Source organism: Nannospalax galili, unplaced genomic scaffold (assembly GCF_000622305.1).
Source record: "Nannospalax galili isolate Female #2095 unplaced genomic scaffold, S.galili_v1.0 scaffold186, whole genome shotgun sequence".
Lineage (NCBI taxonomy): Eukaryota > Metazoa > Chordata > Mammalia > Rodentia > Spalacidae > Nannospalax > Nannospalax galili.
Window position 1 is genome coordinate 9103863 of NW_008358774.1, and position 6666 is coordinate 9110528.

The following is a 6666-nucleotide window of genomic DNA, read 5'->3' on the forward strand; positions in this document are numbered from 1 at the left end:
AGCAACTCTCCCCTTTAGCTCTCATATTTAAGTCTGCATTGAACTGCCTTTATACTAGCTATTGATAAAACTCCCATCAGCAGTTGAAACCAGGAACCTTAGTTTGGCTTGAATAGAAGTCTGGAAAAGCTCCCCCAGGCTCCTGGAGATGGCCATGAGGCAGCTGTGCTTTTGTTTCTCTGGCTAGAGGACACCTGAGTTAGATGCAGTAGCACATGGCTTCTTCTGGGGTACCTTGTAAGAACTGATCCCAAAGATGATCTGAGCCAATCCCTCACCTCCAGAACAGCCTGAGACAAAAATGGGACAACTACAATGTATTCAGAATATGTTTATCTTGTAACTTTTATTCATATACTCAAGAACCTCTAGACATCTCTGAGAATTAGCTTATAACTGTTCACTACAGTGTGTCTTCTGAGGTGCTGGGTAGTGAGATGATTTGGGACTTATTTTCTTTGCAGTCTTTCTCCCTTCTCTTTCATAGGAAGCAAAGGACTGCTCTGAGTTTGAGCTGTACTGTCAGACCGCCAGCCCTGCAGACTAGGCATGCTGGCTCCTGACCCTGTGTGCTGTGCTCTTGCGCTTTTATCTCTCTTTCTTTCTAAGTTCCTACATGCTACTTTGGAAAAGGGTTAACTGTAGACAGCTGTAATTGAATCATAATCATGGAAACTGTTTTCTTATACTCTATGCTATGCTTTTAGCATTGTCAATCTTAACTGGTCTTGAATAATAGATTGATTCTGTATTGCCTCATTAAGACTAAATACTTCTTGTCATCCCATTCTTGACCCTCTTTCATGGAATTGTCTTTAATGGAAAATGTTTAAGCATTAGCTTGTTTTAATCATACTGTAACTTCTGGCTATGGTTAGCTTTGGGTGCAGAAGAAATATAATTCTGTTTTCCATCACTTGTTGAGTTTAAAAGCAGTCAGAAATATTTATTGTCCTAAAATGTAAATGCTATTTAACTTCTTATGTCTAGCCTCAGGTGTATGGCTTTGTTCAGAATAGCCATTTTGAGATGAGATTCATATGTGTGTGTGTGTGTGTGTGTGTGTGTGTGTGTGCGTGTGTGTGTATGTATGTATATGGATGTATATGTAAAGTACTGCTGGCTTTTAAGAGTTTCTTTTATGTACATCTGACCAGAATTTCGTCAAGGTAATTGGTCTTGATTTGTCATGACATTGTATCTAACCACAACATTTATTGTATGAGACTGTTGTGAATGTTTAATACTAAGGGTACTGTTAGTAAATAATGATTTACTAGATATCAGATTGACTTATAACTAAGTTCTCTGGTAAACTGAAATTGTTAAATTACAACATGGTTCCTAGTAAAAATATAAATTAACTTTAAGGAATGATTGCTTCTACTCCAGGGTGAAATTTATCTCTGTGTTTAGATATGTTTTATATAGAATAAACATTTTCCAAGTCTATGTAAAACATCTCTAAACCTTTAAAGGAGACTTGGTTGTTTAAAACCTGCTTGAAGGCTTACAAGGGCATCTCAAAGTTCATACAGTACAATAATATATTTAAGATAATTGTTCATCTCTATATATGAGATAAAATATTAATTGCTTGGTAAATTTGTTTATAGATTTGTTTATAACTTGTTATTAAAAGGGTTTATTAAATTCTGAGCAGGGCTATAGTACAATTTTTATTAAGTGATTATGCTGGAGGTTGGGTGCCAGTTGCTTCTCGTTACCTTGTGTTTATACACCTTTGATAGACCATTCTCTGAACTATAAGGTCTACCTGGGAACTAAAAGCATAATGTGTACATGGGTAATATTAATCCACTTATTATCTTATATAATAAGATGCTGCTGCACAGTACCTTTCTGAATCAAAGAACTGGCATATTTATGACTTCAGCTGTGCCTGCTTATAAAAGGTTATCACAGTTGGGCTTGCTGATGGTTGTTATTTCTCCATTAAAGGAGGGATAACTGCACCTGAGCATCCAACGTCTTCCCAGCCAGCTGTATGTAATTCTGCCCTAATTGCAAATGGTCTCCTGAACATAAAAAGGACTATAGTAGCAAAGATTTATATAAAGATTAAAATGATGGGATATTTCCAGAATAGTAGGGATAATGAAATTCATTTTAAACAAACACTAAAAGGTTTGAATAGGTTTATCAAGATACAGAGTTGTTAATTTTCAGTCCGCTCTTGACTTGTACTGCACAATGAGTTACAGATTTGGATTAAATGGGTACAAACAAGTATTGGGTTACCTATGACTACTGAAAGATGTCTTTTATGTTTCTCTGTATTATGAAAATGTTACTTTTGGCACTTTCTTTTACACATAACAAGAATGATTTAACTCAAGAAAAACTAGGTCTATCTCCTTGAACCAGGTGTATGCAATCTAGAAGAAAACAGTTTTGGTGGAGCTTGGTCTGAATTCTGATTAAGTTTACTTTCTGTCTGTAGGTATGTGATATGATGCCTCCTTTCCTTCTAAAAACTGTAAATCAGGGTATTGGAAACTGGAAAGGAAAGGCGACTGCTTCTGTTTGTAATAGAACAGTCTTCATTTGACAGACTTAAGAAATTCTTGTTTTAAGGCCCCTTTCCTGGGCTGTACCTAGTTAACCTGTAATGGTAGATCTCTTCCAGTCAATGTTTATTGAGAACATTTGGATTTTGTTCAAGCTTTATCTATATATTACACAGTAATTAAAGGTACCAGGCTGGTGCAACTGACCTTCTTGGATGGTTAATAACCATACTTGAAGGCCCATACTAATATGGACAAAGGGGCTTAAGGGACAGCTTTGTTCCTTGCCCTGGAAGGTTGACAGTGTCCCAGGGGACTATGGGAATCTCTCGATATGTCCTGTAACTGTGATGAGTCACCTGTCCTCTTGTTCAGGGAGGTCATGGAGACTCCACCAGAGGGACTCATACCAGTGTCCAGTCTACAAAGAGAAGGGTCAACACAGAGGAAACATTTCCTCCATGCTTCCAAGCAAAGCCCCGGTCAAGCAGGACCTCTTGACTTACCTTCACATAGATGGAACTGGTAAAAGAAAAGCCTAAGGAGCCAGGGGCTCCCCCCAAGCCCAAGTGAACCCTGAGGACCAGCTCCTCAACTGACCTTAAAGTAAAAGTAAACTGGTTTATTTGGGCCAACTGTATGGTCTTAAACACTCAAAAGGAAAGTATAACCAAAATTTAAAGTAATCAGTATATTTAAGAGTCCAAAGGATTGCATTTCCCAGACATTAGACTAAGCCTAAGGAGCCAGGGGCTCCCCCCAAGCCCAAGTGAACCCTGAGGACCAGCTCCTCAACTGACCTTAAAGTAAAAGTAAACTGGTTTATTTGGGCCAACTGTATGGTCTTAAACACTCAAAAGGAAAGTATAACCAAAATTTAAAGTAATCAGTATATTTAAGAGTCCAAAGGATTGCATTTCCCAGACATTAGACTTTTGTCCAGGTAAAATGTTATTTAGACAATTATTTCTCAGTAGTGATTTTCGAGTACAGCCTTGGCAGACAAAAGAAAAATGAGGAGGAACCTAATAGAAGGATGCTTTTGGAAGCTCTCATCAAGAAATTCCAATGGACATTTGAAATTTTCCCTGTTGTGACTTTTTTCTGGTTCCCTAACACTTGTAATACTAATTATTCTTCCCATCACTTCTCTGTCATATCTCCCAGGCATTGGTCTAGGACCTTCTTTTTCTCCCTATAGTTAAGAGTTATGCAATTTGGGAGTCTTTGAGATAGATCCACTGAAGGGGGTACCCCAATTGCCTCACCCTGCATCCCTGTTCAGCATGAAGAAGCCAGAATGATCTACATCCTAATTCCCTACTGGCAATTTGGGTAAGCCTCTTCGAAGGATGGTATGATAAGAATAGGAGATAGAAATTGGCTAGGCAGCTAGGGTAAAAAGACCCCAAAGAAAAGTAGCCAGTTTCTTTCTTGGCTAAAAGTCAAAATGTCCTTGGGCCTTTTAGCAAAGTACTCTGTCCCAAAGGTGAAAAACATTAAAAGTATTTGGAAGCTCTTATCCCCAAAAGATTTTATGGTTACCCCTTCAAAGTAATAAAATAAAAGGTAAAAATTAGACAGTTTTAAAATGAAGACTCGAAAAAAAAATGAGCCTTCCTAAAAATACCTAGAAAACTTTGGGTCCCTGGTTAACCTCACTAACAGAACCAGTAGTTATGGTTCTATTAACTTCCCTGTAAAATCTTGGATAATAAACTCATGATGATACAGAGTTAATACGACTCCCTCCAAACTAGATCAGTAAAAAAATAATAAAATATCAAAGATTTGATTATTCTCCAAAAGGAGTGGGGAATGAACTATCTTAGCTAAACTAACCGGAGTTACTCCATTTTGCCCAAAGCAGCCATTTCAGGAGAAGTGCCTTTTACCCTACTTATGAAAGACACCTAGAAGGGAGAAGCAACTTTGAATTCTGAGAAAGGGCCTAACCTCATGCCATAGGGTATTGTAATCTAGACCAGGCCCGCAGTTGACTAACTGCTTATCTCGCTTCTGTAAACCTGCTTTGCTTACCCAAGCCCAAGTCCGTGCAATAACTGATGGCTGATTGGTAAATTCGAAGTTTGCTCTGTTCAAATTTAGCTATGTTGCATAAACCTGATTGGCCCACCTGTTCTGCTTTCTTTAATCCTATAAATATTCTGGCTGACTGGTGTTCGCTGATGCTTCTATTCCTGACATAGACAGCCTGGTTGACCATAATTAAACTTTACCTTGCTGCTTTCAATTAAGTGGTGTTGGTGATTTTTATTCAGAATCCAGTATATAACACTATGTACTTTAATGCATACACTGAAAAACCTCTAGACCTCACCGACAATTAATTTACCACTGTTCTCTATGGTGTATCTTCTTAGGCACACTGGGTGTGATTTTGTGTTTGTTTCCTCTACAGTCTTCCCCCCTCCCTTCTTCCTCATATAAAGCAAAAGGCCACCCTGGGCCTGACCCGCTGCTGTCACAAACCAACAGCCACACTGACTTGGCTTGTTGGACCCTCTGACCCTGTGCGCTGTGTGCTTGTGCTTTCATCTCTCATTCTTTCTAAGCTACTACTGTGGGAGAGAGTTAACTGTAAAGAACTGTAATTAATTCATACTTGTGAAAACTATTTTCTTATATTCTACTTTATGCTTTTAGTATTGTCAATCTTAAATGACCTTTAATAATGAATCAATGTTGTATTGCCTTATTAAGACTGAATACTTCTTGTCATCCCAGTCTTTACTCTCCCTCGCCTTTAAATAATTGTCTTTAATTAAAACGTTTTAAAACATTAGCTTGTTTTAATCATATTGTAACTTTTAACTGTGGTTAGCTTTGAGTACAAATGAAATGTATAATTCTATCTATCACCTGTTGAGTTTGAAACCCAGTTAGGAATATTTGCCGTATTAGAATGTAAATAACTTTTCTGAAAATGCTTTCTTCAAGTAACAGCCCTTATGTTTAGCATGAGTGTGCATGGCTTTGTTCAGCACAACCATTTCTAAGATGAGATTCTCATATGTGTACATATATATATAAAATATTGCTGACTTTTAAGAATTTCTTTTATATATACTTATGAAATATTAAAGACCAATCAAATCATTAATGAACACAATACAATTTTTCTAATGCAAATGATACTATAAAGTCATTCCAAACTGATGTCCTCACTGAAATTAATAATTTTCAATATGTTCATATTTTAATTTACAATGGAAAGTGATAGGTAGGAATGTTGGAGAGAGCAAGCGGCACAGATGGAGAGCACGAGCGGATGGATGAGGCACCGAGGAACAGATGGAATTCTCAGCGGGATACAGCTTTATTTCGCATAGGGCACCTTTCCCTCGGGGAAGGGAGAGACGTCAGGGAAGGGAAGGGAAAGATGTCAGGGAAGGGAAGGGAAAGATGTCAGGGAAGGGAAGGGAAAGATGTCAGGAAGGGAAGGGAAAGATGTCAGGGAAGGGAAGGGAAAGATGTCAGGGAAGGGAAGGGAAAGATGTCAGCCCACGGGTTGTGAGCTGGGACTTATACACGGGGGCTTTAGGGTGCAGAAGAGGGGAGTGTTTGGGGGAAAAATCAAGCAGGGGGAAGCAGGAAAAGCAGGGCTTGTAAACCTGGCTCCGTTCAGTCTGCCAGGCAGGATCTGGGTCTGGAAGTGTTTACTTTTTCCCTCTTAAGATAAGGGAAAAGCTGTTGTGATAAACAGCTTCTAAAATCTCTGGTTAACAGGTAGAATCTGAAAATTGAAGAGTTTTGATATTAGTTCTTTGAATGTCTGAAAGAATTCTGTGCTATATCCATCTGGTCCTGCAATATTATTTTCTTTTTTTATTTGAAATTTCACAATTTTCATACAATATAGTTGATAGATAAAATTGTTGGAGAGAGCGTGGGCATGGATGGAGGAGTGGAGGAGGTACCGATGGAATTCTCAGCGGGATACAGCTTTATTTCGCATGGGACATGTTTCCCTCGGGGAAGGGAAGGATGTCAGGGAAGGGAAAGATGTCTGTCCATGGGTTGTGAGCTGGGACTTTATATATGTGGGCTTTAGGGTGTGGAAGGGGGGAATGTTTGGGGGAGAAATCAGGGAGGGGGAAGAAGGCAAAGCCTG